General features: G+C 45.4%; 1 protein-coding gene across 2 annotated transcripts in view; it reads left to right on the top strand.

The window, feature by feature from the left end:
• The first annotated feature begins 4,471 nt into the window (after positions 1-4,471).
• The window catches only part of RHOBTB1 (Rho related BTB domain containing 1), a 31,522-nt gene continuing 21,870 nt past the window's right edge, over positions 4,472-14,123 (top strand). The window contains exon 1 of one of the 2 annotated variants that reach the window (XM_032232150.1): positions 4,472-4,729. The gene's annotated coding sequence lies outside the window, so the exon portion shown is untranslated. Of the gene's footprint in view, positions 4,730-13,785; positions 13,999-14,123 lie in introns of those variants that run through there. The other variant, XM_032232149.1, reaches the window with a different exon arrangement.

Raw genomic sequence — 14,123 nt, 5'->3', positions numbered from 1 at the left:
TTCCAAGAAGCCTCCATGTCTCCAGTGTCTTTTTCCCCACTTGGAGCCGAACCCAGAAGGACATTTCTTTCATCAATTAGTACATCAGACTTTGTCTCTTTTTGTTTCTTTTTGCCTGCGAAAACATTTTGGGTGATAAATAAGCACTCTGGACATTAAAACACTGTACCTCAAACTCTGGGAAATCAGCAAAAGGGAAGGAGCTGCATACAACACAGGACCTTTGGGTGGGCCTCCAAAAGACCCAGCTGATTGTGTTTTACTGCTGTGTTATCTTTGTTATGTCTGTTTGCGGAGTGAGCTGTTTTTTACAAGGCTATCCTGCAAAGATTAACAGGGGTTAGATTAAGGAGTTCTTGGTTTTACCATTTAATCCAGCCCATTTTAGCCCTTTGAAGATGACAAAATAAAAAGGCATCTCTTTCCTCTTCTCTAGACCACGTTGGACCACATTTACCATCTGTTGTCAGCTGGGATCTTGGAAGCCAATGCCCTGCCCTAAAGTCATTGAATGATTTTAGATGCTGCCTGAGTCCATAAGGAGAGCAGTCCACTCTCCAGATATTCTGTGCTAGAGAAAGCTTCCTTCAATAATGTACAATATATATAACATTGGAGTAATTGTATAATGCATGACTGCTATTAGCTGTTATTAGCTGTTACTGAAGTTTCTGTAATCTACCAAAATGTACCTTCCTTGTAATCATCTACCAAAATGTGCAGAACCAGGAAGAGCCTCCCATCAAACATACAAAGTCCCATTGGCTGTTGCTCGGATTTACACGAGCTCTTGTTTCCATAACATCCATGGTTCACTTAAACCAATGAAAACTGGCACTTTCACATAGGAAACGTGAAATTATCATGCTTAGACCCACCCAGTCTTCTGCAGTAAAATACTTGAGGCTGCTGCCCGTTAAAGCTTGGTGTCAGGCCTGCAGCAATCTTTTCTTTTGGATCTTTGGCCTGCCACACTTTCTATTATTCTACTATGCCATTTCTATTATGGGAAAATGGGAGGGGGGATTGTACGGAGTTAGATGCTATGTAGCCATAACAAAATTCCTTCTAGAAAGCCAAGGTCATCCTTTGTCTCTGCACCTCTGCACTTGACCGGAAATGGATGGGTAGAAGCTACCAGTATGGCAGTGGGAGATTGGACCATGTGATGGACATGAGTGTGGGGGCAAGATCTTGAACTTTCAACTGGGTGGGGAAAACCGGGAAGCTTTCAGATTCGGGTTTTCCCAGATGTGCCAACATGGCTCTCTTAATAAATTGGAACTTTGAGCAATACTTTGCCTTGGACTCTGAGTTAATTTTGGATGCTATTTGGAACCCTAACAGTCTGTGACTTAAGCAAAGCAGTGAATAAGGGAGAGGTCTCCAGGATGTTGCTGGTTCTTCTTCTTTTTCCCAATCTCACACCACCGCACATGCCTGGGCTGCTCTTTGAAATATCTTGATCTCCTACTTGCCCTCCCACCCACATCCCTAGCCATAATAATAGAAGATGCTGTCTAGCTATCTGGCAGAAACCAGCTTGGTGTACCACAACTATCACAAGGGGTTTGAAGAAGATTCCGTTAAGCTGCAGCCTGACCTTCTTTTCTTTTTTTTTAATTTTTTGTTACACATTTTAACTTCTTTTATAAACAAAGTGTTGCCTGGGTTTTCCCCGTTTACACCTTCTCTTATGCATAGTTCATTTTACATCATATTTCCATTTCAAATTTCAGCCATCTTATTTTCTTTCCATTTCGTCTAACTGGGAAAGAATTGGGGAAAGTTACTAAAGCGGTGGAACTAAAAGGGAGAAAAAAGAGTGGGAAGAAAAAACATATCAATTACAAAAACAAGAAAAAGAAAAACTAGGTGAATGGGTGGAAATAAGAGAATATAAGAGAAGTGGAGTTCCTGAGAGACTTAAGAGAAAATGGTTGAAAGGAGAAAAGAAGGAAAAGGATTTACTGGCAGAATAGAATGGAATACGGTAATATTCAATGGTATATAGCTAATATGATGTGAGGGAAACAGATTAATACTATTAATTGTGGATAATTAAGTGAAATGTTTACTATATAAAATTAAATTTGAGGATACATGTTATCGATAGTAAAACAAAATAATAGAGGGAAATGTAATGTTAAATTTGATTAACTTGGAGGGGCAAATAATATTGTTTATATATTAAGCTGCAGCCTGACTTTCGTGGCAGGCTTTTCCAGGTTGGATTCCTGTGGAACAGATGCCATTTTACAAGCTACACACACCTTCCATTTCAAACAAATTCACAAAAGGTGAAAGTCATTGCTGGTGTTTGGAAAGATCCTAGCTGGTTGCAAGAATAGAGCAATCTTCAGTTAGGCCGGCCTAATATGCAAAACATGTCAATTTCATCAGATAGTTTTATAGTCCACTATTGTTTCCAATGAATTTGTCAGAAGGATATTGTAGCCAAGCTCCCAAATCATTTTACTAAACTCGCTTGTGATCAATATTAACCATGTGCACAGCATTTTGAGATGCATCTCCCAGGAATATACATGGGCCATCACTTGCATTTTCAGCTTCCATTTCAGAGAACAGCATTAATTTTAAATATCCCTCTGTGAGGAAGATGGGCAAGCTCTGGCAGAACAAAACCAGAGCTAGGTAGTTCTCAGAACATAAAATATGCCTTATTTTCAAGATGCTGAGTAACTGCATGTAAATTGCATGTTGTAGGATGCTTATCTTTTGAGAGGCATCTGTGATTACAAGAAAATAGTAGGATTGGTGAGTGAAAACAGCCACTGTCTAGACAGATCTTGTTTTAAATCTGGCACCAAGACTTCTCTACATACTAACATTTTCTGTGAATTTGGTCCTATGTTCTCCCTCAAATACAAACACCTGTGTAAATAAAACACATCTCTAGAATAATTATAAGGTAAAGGTCCCCCTCACACATATGTGCTCGTCGTTCCCGACTCTAGTGGGCAGTGCTCATCTCTATTTCAAAGCCAAAGAGCCAGCGGTCATGTGGCCATGTGGACTTCGTGGTCATGTGGCCGGCATGATTGAACACCAAAGGCTAATGGAATGCTGTTACCTTCCCACCAAAGGTGGTCCCTATTTTTCTACTTGCATTTTTATATGCTTTTGAACTGCTAGGTTGGCAGAAGCTGGGACAAGAAACAAGAGCTCACTCAGTTACACGGCATTAGGGATTCGAACTGCTGAACTGCCGACCTTTCTGATTGACAAGCTCAGTGTCTTAGCCACTGAGCCACCACGTCCCTTATTAGAATAATTATAATTTTATATAAACGTGAAAATCATTTTGGAAAAGGATGGTTCATCTCGGATTAGAAAGAAATCTGACATATTTTAAGAAAGGAACCTCTGTTAGCTACAACAGCATCGAAATTAATAAGGAAAGCACCAAAGTTATTTCTTTAGTGCTTCTTGCCAAGTTTACCCTTGAAACTTTAAAAGTTGTGATCCCTCAAACTGGATGCTCCTTTCCTGGTGTTTTGATTTGGAAATCATTTCTTGGAAAACATGATACCTCTTCAGGCAGTGTTGAGGATGGCTGTCCAGAAGGGGTGGCAGAGAAGAGAAGAGAAAGGGGACACCTAAAGCTGTCCAATTTTTGGTCTATGATAATTTACAGACAAATGATATTTTTGCTTCTTTAAATATTTGCACCAGCTGCTTTGAGAGTCATGTTAGCATAAAAATACAAACATATTCTAGAAAAAACTCTCATGCTAACTGCCTTTGGAGAAAATAGGTCAGGGATCAATGCTCTTCTTTTCCTCTTCTTATAGCGGGATGCAGACCTTTTCCAGCACAGAGTTGCAGGAAAATATCTGTCTGTCTGTCTGCCTGCCTGCCTGCCTCCCCGCCTGTTTGTTTAAAAACTGTCCATCTCCCTCACAGAAGGACTCTGGGTGGGTATACAATCACTTGCTGGATTTCTCCGCCCCTATGCCCTAAGCCAGTAGGGCACGTCAAGATGAAACTAGGTGACCACCTCTGATGTATTGCTAGAGCTGGGATAGCATCTGGCTTGGCACCTGCACACTTCCTGCTCTTCAAGAAAAGACTCCGACTGGTCCTCTTGGGCCATTCGTTCGTTCGTTCGTTCATTCATTCATTCATTCATTCATTCATTCATTCACGGGAGGGGGGGCTCCCCATGATTTTGGCGTAATCGGTCTCAGCGATGATGTCAGACGGACGGAGGGCTCAAGCAGGAGCTGGGAGAAGTCCCTCCTGGCTCGGCGTTGCCCAACCTGGCTCCCGCCTTCCAGATGTGCGCCCGGCCTTTCAGCCAGAGCCTCCCGGGAGGGGCGGCCTCCAACCCGCCAAAGCTCTGCGAAACGAGCGCCACGCCCGGGCACCGGACAACCTCTTTTGCCTCAATGAACCGCCAGGCCGGGGTATAAATAGCGCGAGGAGGAGGCGGCGACGTCACCTCCAGAGGAGCCGCTCCGGAGCTGAGCTGCTCGCGGAGAGGAGGAGGAGGCAGCGGAGGAGGAGCTGGCCGGCCGGTCGAGCGAGCGAGCGACCATCTCGGCTGCTGCTGCTGCTGCTGCTGCTGCGGAAGGGGCGGCTGGAAGGGCGGCTGGGCTCCTCGCCATGCAGCCTGGCCGGCGGCAGAGCTGACGACTGCGCCCGCGCCCCGCCGCCCTGCCAGACGCGCGGCCGCCGCGCCGGTTGCCAGGGTCGGTGGGTGCCGGTAAGTGTCCGGCAGCGGCCCTCCACGTGCGCCCCCCCCCCAATCCGCGGGGCAGAAAGTTGGGGCGCGGGGCGGGCGGTCGTCCCCGGGACCTTTGGCAAGTGCGCCCGGGGGCCGGTTGTGGCCGGAACCCTTCCTTGCCAAGGCGTCGCGGGGATGGGCGTGCGAGAGCCGAGAAGCGCGGCGAGCAGAGAGAAGAGCTCCGCGGGGCTGGCGGGTGCTGAAAGCCTCGCAGTCCGACCCGGCCCCGGCAGCCACGTCCAGCGCTGCCGCTTCTGGGCGTCGCTTGGCGAGGGACGGAACGGTCCGGGCGGTTGGATGCTCCGTTTCTTGGCGAGAGATGCTCTAAGCAAAGTCTCGGGAGCTGCGCGCTTTCCCCGCCGCGGAGCTTTTCCCGGAGCCAGGAAACTTCCAATGCGGCTTCCGGGGCTCCCCGCGCGAGACGGAGCAGATCCCTTTTGCATTGGGAGCGCATCTGGTCCCCGTTCGGCGGCGCCCTGCCCGGAGGCGGCGGTGCCAGGACGCGTCCGTGACCGACAGGCGCTCCCGCGGTCTGTTTTCTGTTCCTGGATGTTCTGTTGAACAGCAGCCAGACATGTAGCGCTGGAGGCTGGGGGCCTCGGCCGAGGTGGGCGGGCCGGGACCGCTCGGAAAAAGCCGAAAGCAGGAGAAGCGGCGGATCTGGGTCATTTGCTCGGTGGCGGAGTTTTGGATCCCGCAGCCCTTATGGGGCCTTTCCATAATTCATCCTCGCTGTGCCCGTGGTTTGCAGGGCGCCCTGGTGACATACCTGGCTTGGCTACGTTGAATCCAAAAGAATGGTGGTTTTCTTAGCCTTAAAAGTTGTGTAACTTTTCTTTCTTTGTTGGTCTAACTAAAGTCTTCTACATGTGTTTCCCCTTTGGTGAACTCCAAGCAGGAAGGTGGACTTGTTTTAAGTCTTATTTCAATCTGCAAGAGCAGAATCGGGTGAGGGTTTTGCAATGAATAGTAGCTATGAGCCACCCGGCCCTTCCAGAAAACTCTGATGTCAACAGTTATTGTGGGTTCTTGAATTAAAAGACCCCCATTTCTGCACAGCCCTTATCTCCACCAGGTCTCTTTACCAGGAGGCCATGACAGCGACTAGTCACATTAACTGGGTCAAAAGCATCAACTGTGGAAGTCTTGGCTCTAGGAAATGCCAACTCTGTCATGATGCCCAGGAAAGGCTTTGGGCATTACTAGCCCCTTCTCATTGGCAGCGGGATGGACAAGCCCCACCCACCTCTGCTTCGCTGGCCAATCGGTGTGTGGGACACGTTCCCATCCATAACGGAGAGGATTTTCTTCAGTCATGGGCGCTTATATATCGAAAGGGTCAGGCGGCTGATTGTAGGTCTTCCTGCAACACAACCATTAGAATTTAGTGTCTTTTGTGAAGAAACCCGTCCTGGGTTAAAATTAATCCTGAATGGTTAAATTGGCCTTTTTGGGGGATATTCTCACCAGACATTTGTTCTTCTTCTAGACTCAGTTAAACATATGACTGGGCCAAAAAGCATGGTTATTGCACTTTTTCTGATTACTGGGGACAGTTAAAATTAGACAGCCAGGAGATTAATTTAGCCAGAACCAAGGGGATGCCTGGACACTCAGCTTGTGCTGGCCCTTTGCCAACTTTGGCTGATCGTGGAAAAACTAAGCAGAGCTGGACCTGGTGAATTCTTGGCTAAAGGTCTCAGGGAAGAGCTCAGGACAGGAAGAAAGAGAAGGCACACCTCTTCCAGTCAGTTGCCAAGACAATCAGGTACAGCCGTACATTATCTGTGACATTCCCAGGAGTTGATCTCAGCTCTGAGGAGATTTTACAATTTGAGGCAAGTCCTCTAAGGAAGAAGAGTTGTGTGTGCTTTCCTATCTGTAGCATATCCCTGGATGCCAGAGTATTTGTCTAAGTCAGTGGCCATTGACCTCCATGGCAGAATGAGCTGTTTTAAGAATGTTTACATTGGACTGTGGAGCCCGTTCATATGGGAGAGGAACTATTTACAGCAGGGATCAAATACATACTCGGACAATGAGGAAGAGAGGCTGTTTGTAGGGCTGACAAAGAGATCCTAAAACACAGTTTTTGTAGGGCATTTCCTTCTTCATGGCATCTTTGGGGCCAGTTTTTCAAATGTTGCTATTGTCCATGGTCAGGGCAGAGGGTTACAGGAAGGAGGGAGTAAACAGAAGTTGTTTGGAGGAGGTGAAGGTCACCATCTCACTCTCTTACTAGCCATAAGCATAGCTGTCTATGCATCAATGTCCTGTTGTTACCCCAAATATCCCAGAGGGGACAAAGCCAACAATGTTTCCTCTGCTTTCTGATTTGGAGTGGGGGTGGACTGTTTGACTGCTTAGCCTTTCAAAATTGAGCTAGTTTTTCTTTTCAAAATAAGCAAAACACACTTTAAAAAGTAATGCGCAGTTATCTTAACCCATAAAGGTTCAAATATTTTTTCCCTACACAATAAGGTGACCTCATCAGATCCCAAATCATGAGACTTGGATGGGAGTATGTGTCTAACGCAGATTTATGTCACCCCAAGGAAATATGGTTCACCCTAATATTGGAATAGGAACAGCATTTATTTTATTTATAGATTTTTTTTGGCTGCTTTTCATCAAATGATCTCAAAATAGAGATTCGAATTCCAGCTGATTAAAATTGAGGAAAAAGGACAAAAGCATAGTGACAATAGTTACCAGTTTCACAGTTTCTGATATTCAACCAAAGAACTGGGTTGGTGGCATGTTGAACACCCACAAAAATGCTAAAAAGTTACAAAACATCCTATCTTTGAATATCCCACTTGATAATCTTGTAATTTTGTAAATTGTCATAATCGTGTGAGTTTGACCCTTTAAAAATATTGTTTTATGCAATTGTTTTAGGTCTGTGGATGTTGCTTAGGGTTTTCAGAGATATTAGTTTTTCACTCATGTTCTGTTACCTCTCCCTGGCCTGATAATTTCATGTGCTTTTAAGTATTGGTAACAATCTTTAGTCAAGCCTATGGTTTTCCCAGTTGCAATGGATGACTATGAAAGTTGGACCATAAAGAAGGCTGAGCGCCAAAGAATGGAGGCCTTTGAACTATGGTGCTGGAAAAGATTCCCTTGGACTGCAAGACAATCAAACTGGTCAGTCCTAGAGGAAATGAACCCTGACTGCTCTTTAGAAGGCCAGATCCTGAAGAGGAAACTCAAATACTTTTGCCACCTAATGAGAAGGAAGGAATCACTGGAGAAGAACCTCATACTGGGAAAGATTGAGGGCAAAAGAAGAAGCGGATGACAGAGAATGAGGTGGATTGATGGAGTCACCGAAGCAGTAGACCTGAGCTTAAATTGACTCCAGAGGATGGTAGAGGACAGGAAGACCTGAGGAACATTGTCCATGGAGTTGTGATGGGCCGGACACGATTTCACAACTAACAGCAACAATCTTTACTGAACAGGGAACATGTGCACATAAGTTAAGAGGCCACCACTGAAAGGACTTGCTTGACCAGCAGATGAGAAGGAGCATGTCCTTGTAAGAACGTTTACCATAGCTCCCAATAATCTCAATACACCAGGCACCAACTGTTGCGAGACTTCTTCAGATGACTTTTTGGCAGCACTTTTCAAGAAGTGAAAAGAAACTGCAAAAGGGCTGCTTGAAATGTTTCCCCACATTTCAGACCCCACAGCTAGACTCAACCGAGGAGTGTGACAGACTTTCTAAGAAGGCTTCCATGTAGAACTGACCCTTGCAGTGATGACTTAGAACTAGATGGTCTCTCTCTCTCTCTCTCTCTTTCCTCCTCCTCCTCCTCCTCCTCCTCCTCCTCCCCCTCCTCCCCCTCCTCCTCCTCCTCCTCCTCCTCCTCCTCCTCCTCCTCCTCCTCCCCTCTCTCTTTTCACTGAAGTTGAAGTCATCAGTTATAAATTCAAACCCTTTCTCCCAAAACTTGGTAAGTGTAAGTCACTGTTAAAAATATAATTTAAAGAAGCATTATCCTTAATCCATCACTAACAAAATTCTGGTTTTGACAAACGTTTTCTATATAAATGTTAATAGAGTTCAATGAATTCTAAATATTACTATTTTTTTCCATCTAAGTGGTGATTTGAGATCCACTGATGTTCTATAGAAGTTATGGGTTATGTAAATATTACTGTGCAACTAAAGCTAACATTGTCAGAGGAAAATAATACATATCAAGTACTTGGAATCTGACAAATAGGCAGTGTAAGAGTCTAATACTGTGGTACTTCAAAGAAAAATGAACGATTCCCTTCAGCCAATGGATTGAGGACCTGATTAAACTTGCCACTTACAAGTCGATTACTTATAGACTTAGTAGAAGCAAGTATAATGAAATATGAGATTTATTTATACAGAATACAGTAGGTTAATAAATACATTTATATAGTAAATGTATATAACCAGAAACATCACTAGAAGCCAAAATCACAAGACTACATCTGATTCACTCTGGCTACGTCATGAATGCAAGTTCATTGGAAAAGTCAGTGATGCTAGGAAAGGTTAGTGGAACCAAAAGAAGGGGCAAGCAAAGGACATGCTGGCTTGATCCCATCAAAGCTGATACAGAGGTGAACATCCAACAACTGAAAGAAGCTGTGCTTGACAGGGTAGCAATCCTGGAATCAGTTCCTTAAAATTTGAACTTCAAATAAAGCACATTCCATCTCCTAAGTCATGTCACCATACCTCCGAGAAGATGAGTCTAGCCATGACCATGAAGATCTAACCCTGGGCAACTTTCCCTCATGGATGGGAGCCTCTTCCCACTGGTTTCCAACACAGATGATAATGGAGGAGAGACTCTTTCAGATGTTTGGGTTTAGAGTAGACCTTTCTGCCTTTGAATTAAGACCATTGTGACTGGCAGGCAATCGGAGCAGGTCTTTTGAGGTTCTTGTTACCTGATCGTTTTGCTTTGCTGGGCTCTTAGCATCTTGGCAGCTGCCCTCTTTAGAGTTATTGGCAGCCAAAGTCCCATGTGTGACAGGCTGGAAAGAGGCTCTCCCAGGTTGGGAAAGTGGCAAAGGATGGACCAGTGGAAACCGACCATAACGTCAGGGCACTCTCCTATCTGTGTACCCATCAGGTGGAGCTTGAATGTGGGAAGGAAGGCCCACCTCCATTAGAAAGGAGTGAAGGTCTGGATATGATGCTCTCTGGGTCCCAGTGAAGACTGTGGCTTTGCTAGTAATGTCTCCTTCCCCTACTAATACCAGTCTTGGGTGAGGTATCATCAGCACCTTGTTGTATCATGTCTATTGCTTTGAGATCATTGTGGGTATTTATTTATTTATTCATTGCTTGTTTAGAAACACAGAGAAGCATATGTAAGGGACCCAAAGAGGCATCCATATTATTTCCCATCATTCTCCTTCAATCTGCTTATTCTGTCCTCCAACCTGCTACTTTTCTGAAGTTTTATTTTTTATTGCTTGAAACAAGTAACCTTATCAGTTCTGGCAAAGACACAGTCTTTTGGCCTGGTGAATTTTCTAAAAGCTCAGCCTTTGAATGTAGTTATTCTTCCCAATGTCATTTATTTATTTACTTTCTGGAATGCTTTCTGCAGGAGGGGAATCCTGAAATATTTTAGAATTTTTAGAATTTAGAATTTTATTAGAATTTGTAGGCCGCCCTTTTCCCTGAGGGGACTCAGGGCGGCTCACACAAAAACTGGGAAGGGGGGGAATACAGACAGTAGGACAACATGTAATAAAATAGCAAACAACATACATTCATCATTCGGGAGGGGCAACTATCCTATCCCCAGGCCTGACGGGCGAGCCAGTTCTTCAAGGCTATGCGGAAGGCCTGGACGGTGGAGAGGGTACGAATCTCCACGGGGAGCTCGTTCCAAAGGGTCGGGGCTACTGCTGAGAAGGCCCTCCTCCTTGTAGTTGCCAGCCGACACTGGCTGGCCGATGGAATGCGGAGGAGGCCTAATCTATGGGATCTTATCGGTCGCAGGGATGTAATTGGCAGAAGGCGGTCTCTCAAGTATCCAGATCCACTGCCATGTAGGGCTTTATGGGTGATTAATAGCACCTTGAAGCGCATCCGGAGATCAACAGGTAGCCAGCGCAGCTCGCGGAGGATAGGTGTAATGCGGGTGAATCGGGGTGCACCCGCGATCACTCGCGCGGCTGCATTCTGCACTAGCTGAAGTCGCCGGATGCTCTTCAAGGGCAGCCCCATGTAGAGCACATTGCAGTATTCCAGCCTAGAGGTCACAAGGGCCCGAGTGACTGTTGTGAGAGCCTCCCGATTCAGGTAGGGTCGCAACTGGCGCACCAGGCGTACCTGGGCGAACGCCCCCCTGGTCACAGCCGTTAAGTGGTGGTCAAATGACAGCTGTGGATCCAGGAGGACTCCCAAGTTGCGAACCCTCTCTGAGGGGTATAAAATTTGACCCCCCAGCCTGAGTGATGGAACAGTAGCCAAATCTTTGGGAGGGAAACACAACAGCCACTCGGTCTTTTCTGGGTTGAGCACAAGCTTGTTAACCCTCATCCAGTCCATGACGGCCTCAAGGCCCCGGCACATCACGTCCACCGCTTCATTGAGTTGGCACGGGGCGGACAGATACAATTGAGTATCGTCCGCATATTGATGGTATCTAATCCCGTGCCTGCGGATGATCTCTCCCAGCGGTTTCATGTAGATGTTGAATAGTAGGGGGGATAAGACCGAGCCCTGAGGCACCCCATAATTTAGGGGCCTAGGGGACGATCTCTGCCCCCCCACTAACACCGACTGCGACCTGTCCGAGAGGTAGGAGGAGAACCACCGTAGCACGGTGCCTCCCACTCCCACCTCCCGCAGTCGTCGCAGAAGGATACCATGGTCGATGGTATCGAAAGCCGCTGAGAGGTCAAGGAGGACCAGGATGGAGGAACGTCCTTCATCTCTGGCTCTCCAGAGATCATCCATTTTATGCATTTGGGCTGCATCCAGACTGCCTGTTTTCACAACTGATGCTGTGACTGCACAGCACAAATGCATAATGATTAACCCCATTTGCCTCCCTTTGCCAGTTGTCATTCTGTACAGCTAGACTCGACTTGTGACCACAATTTCTGTTGCTAAATAAGGCAGTTGTTAAACAAATCATCCCCAATTTTACAACTTCTTTTGACATGTTGTTAAGAGACACACTTCAATTTTTAAGTGAATCATGTGGTAATTAAGGCTGAGCTTTTAAAAAATTCACCAGGCCAAAAGATTGTGTGTCTTTGCAAGAACTGATAAGGTTAATCGTTTCAAGACATGAAAAATCAACTTTGATTGTCAGAAGCTGGATGGGATGGGAAAGTCCCAAATGGTGATCATGTGACACCAGAATGTGGCAACCATTGTAAATACAGACGGGTTGCCAAGCGCCCAAATTTTGATTACTTGACTGCAGGATATTGTGACCATCGCTAAGTGCAAGAACCAGTTGTTAGTCACTTTTTCAGTGACAGTGTTATTTCAGTCATTAAACAAATGGTTATAAGCCAAGGACCATCTGTAGTTGGAGGCCTCTAAGTGCTGCCTGGTATCCAGCTGTCTCACAAGGATGGGAGTTATAGTCTTACGGGAAAAAGACTCTCATCTTAAATATCCCCTCCCTGTCCTCCTGGGTAGCCCTGCTTTCCATTCCCTGGCCAGATTATGTGGCTTTGTGACAAAGAAGAAAGGAGGATTAGGCTGTTGATTGAATTAACTCATCCATCGGTTCAGCCTTCTTCCTCCTCTTTGTGGTGACTTTCTTTCAGAAGACTAGGTTGCTTTATCATCGCTTTTTCTCTCTCCGGTGAAACCCTGCATGAACTGTGCAGGTATAAAGAATGCAATAAAAGGAGGTAATGTCCAGGAAAAGAGAGGGGGGGAGGAAGGGAGGGAGGGAGATGATATTAACCAGGCACATCAGAGAATGTGTTGCCTGGATCTGTATTGGATGTCTGGCTCCTTGTTAGAGTTTTAATCAGAAAGTCAGCTCCTTTGAGAATTAAAAATAGAAAATCCAGATATATATATATATTCTGCGGGTGTGAATGCAGATTCTGCATGGGCATATGGCTATTAATCATGAGCTCTTTTTCCTCTACATCACCAAATGCTATATCAGTTTTCTAAGGAAAGGTGAAGAATTAAACGTGTTATACTTTCATAATATGCTCCAGTTAATAATAAGAGCCATCCAAGCAGAGAGGTTTTTTGTTTTGGTAAATCAAAGCCTCCATTGAATTATTGCGTTTGAGTGTGGTTGCACACCTCTTATTTTCAAGTCATATTTTGTGTTTTCCATTGGCTGACAACAGCCAGAAAGTTTATGTAATTTTAAAGGCAATTTATTGTGCATTTGAAATTAAGGCGACCAAATATTGCAGGAGAAAGAAACATAACTGCAAAACATTTCCCAACTACTAGAGCTCAAACAGACCCTCTGTGAAAAGAGATGGATTTTTTTTTCTTTGTGAGGATCTCTAAGGTTCACCTTTTGGGACAGGAGCACTTGTGACTCTCTTCACACCCACTCCTGGTCTGTCTGACTCTCAGTAACGCTGAATGTATGCAAGTTTTAGCTCTCTTGAAAACAAACTAATGTGTGCCCACCCTATTTTCCTGAGCTGTGAAAATAGGAGAAAATGAAAGCCAAGAAGGTGTGATAATATCAGTTCCCTTCAGTTATAGATGTACTATATAAAATGAGCTTGGTTTTGTGGTGGTGCTATTGTGACACATATAGTCCCTTGTTTATGAGAGTTGACAGCCATGTCTGGATCCTTATGCCAGTTTCCAAGGGAATCCAAACCACCAAAGGACGGAGATGTCGGGAGGTCATCACAAGGGCCAGTTGCATCAGCCTCTCAGCTCCCCAAGGAAACGATGCTAGAAGAAAGGTGTGTTTGTGTACGAATCTCTGATAACAAAGAGTTGCAGGTGGAACCCTAGCCAGACACGTATCCATATAGGGAGTTCCCCCTCTTAAGAGCTCAAGCCAGAAGCTCTGTGGGCTAAACCTTATGAAGTTGTTTGGGCAAAGTCCTCCGAAGTGGGCGTTTCCCATTGTGATCTCTGGAGCAGAGCTTGCACGGAGCTTTTCAAGTCAACTCCCAGCAAAATATGCGTAGAATACACATGCACGCCTTTACACACGAGACCAAGCAAGGCTAAGGCAGAGAATTTCACAGCTTCTTCTCCGGGTTGCGTTTTCACACAGGTAAGATTGTGTGCATATTAGCTTGGAGCTAGACTGGAATGTAAGGCTCAGAGGTGCTGAGGAATTACTCTTCCACGGAATCAAGTAGAAGCTAACTTTGTTGAGCTTTTAATATGAAGTAATTG

The sequence above is a fragment of the Thamnophis elegans genome, chromosome 15 (assembly GCF_009769535.1).
Source record: "Thamnophis elegans isolate rThaEle1 chromosome 15, rThaEle1.pri, whole genome shotgun sequence".
Classification (NCBI taxonomy): Eukaryota; Metazoa; Chordata; class Lepidosauria; order Squamata; family Colubridae; genus Thamnophis; species Thamnophis elegans.
The sequence above is the reverse complement of the archived record's forward strand: the minus strand, read 5'-3'. Positions and strand labels throughout refer to the sequence as shown.